The sequence below is a fragment of the Coenobita brevimanus genome, chromosome 54, assembly GCF_032717465.1.
Source record: "Coenobita brevimanus isolate Jiangsu-jjx chromosome 54, ASM3271746v2, whole genome shotgun sequence".
Taxonomy (NCBI): domain Eukaryota; kingdom Metazoa; phylum Arthropoda; class Malacostraca; order Decapoda; family Coenobitidae; genus Coenobita; species Coenobita brevimanus.
In genome coordinates, this window is record NC_137007.1 from 14,511,005 (window position 1) to 14,512,213 (window position 1,209).

The following is a 1,209-nucleotide window of genomic DNA, read 5'->3' on the forward strand; positions in this document are numbered from 1 at the left end:
CAAGTAAGATGGAGGAATAGAAGAAGGGAAAGACGAGAGGAAGGAGTAGTTGCAAGGAGAGTGGAAAGGTTACAAGAGGATGAGAAGAAGGCAGAGTATAAAAGAGAAGTGGAGGAACGATTGGGCAAATATGAATTGGAGCAGATAGGAGACGTGGAAGGTGTGTGTAGGATATTTACAGAAGAAATATGTGCAGGATGTGATGTGGTGTGTGGAAGGAAGAGAAGACGGAGGGGGGTGCAAGGAACAGCGTGGTGGACTGAAGAGGTGAGACAGGCTGTGGCACAAAAGAAGAAAGCTTACAATGAATGGATGAGAAATAGGGGTGTGGAAGAAGTTGAGAGGCGGAAGAGAGAGTTATATGTAGAAAGAAAGAGAGTTGTGAAAAGATTAGGTAGAAAGAGTAACAAGAGAGTGGATGAGGAATTTGGAAGGAATTTGAGTGTAAAGTGGAGGGACTGTAAGAAAATGTTCTGGAAATAGGTGAAAAGAGTAAGACAGGGTGGAAGTGAAGTTAGCAGAGGAGTGAAAGATAAAAATGGTAGATTATTAGTGGAGAAGGGAGAAAAAGTGAGCTGATGGAGAGAACACTTTAAGGAATTGTTGAACATAGAGGATGGAAGTAATGCAAGTATAAGTGGCTGGGGAATGGCTGGGAGAAGGAGGGAGGTGAGAAGACAGAAAGAAATCAGTAGGATAGAAGTTGTGGAAGCAATGAAGAAAGTTAAATTGGGGAAAGCCCCAGGAATTGATGAAGTGTGTGGTGAAATGCTGAAGCATGGGGGAGAGATAGTAGTAGAATGGATGTGGAAGATGTGCAGATTGGCCTGGGAGGAAGGCAGAGTCCCGGAGGATTGGAAGTCAGGTATAATTATTCCCTTGTATACCACGTTGAGTACACCGCTTCCCGTCCGATCAGCGAAGTTAAGCAACGTTGGGTCTGGTTAGTATTTGGATGGGTGACCGCCTGGGAACACCAGATGCTGTTGGCATCCCTACGTGTCAAGTGGGGTTCGTGGAGGATTAGTGCCCCTCCCCGTAAAACAATTAACTCTAAACCCTTGGCCACCCCGTGTGGGATACATGGCGTCTGGCAATGAATGAATGAAAAACAAAGGAACAGCGTGGTGCATTTGTCTTCTTAGTATAATAGGAAAAGTGTATGGTAGGATATTTAGTGACAGAGTTAGAGAAAAAAGAGAGAAATTA

General features: G+C 44.3%; 1 pseudogene; it reads left to right on the top strand.

The window, feature by feature from the left end:
- Positions 1-873: 873 nt before the first annotated feature.
- On the top strand, positions 874-994 carry LOC145401119 (5S ribosomal RNA; annotated as a pseudogene).
- The last annotated feature ends 215 nt before the right edge of the window (positions 995-1,209 follow it).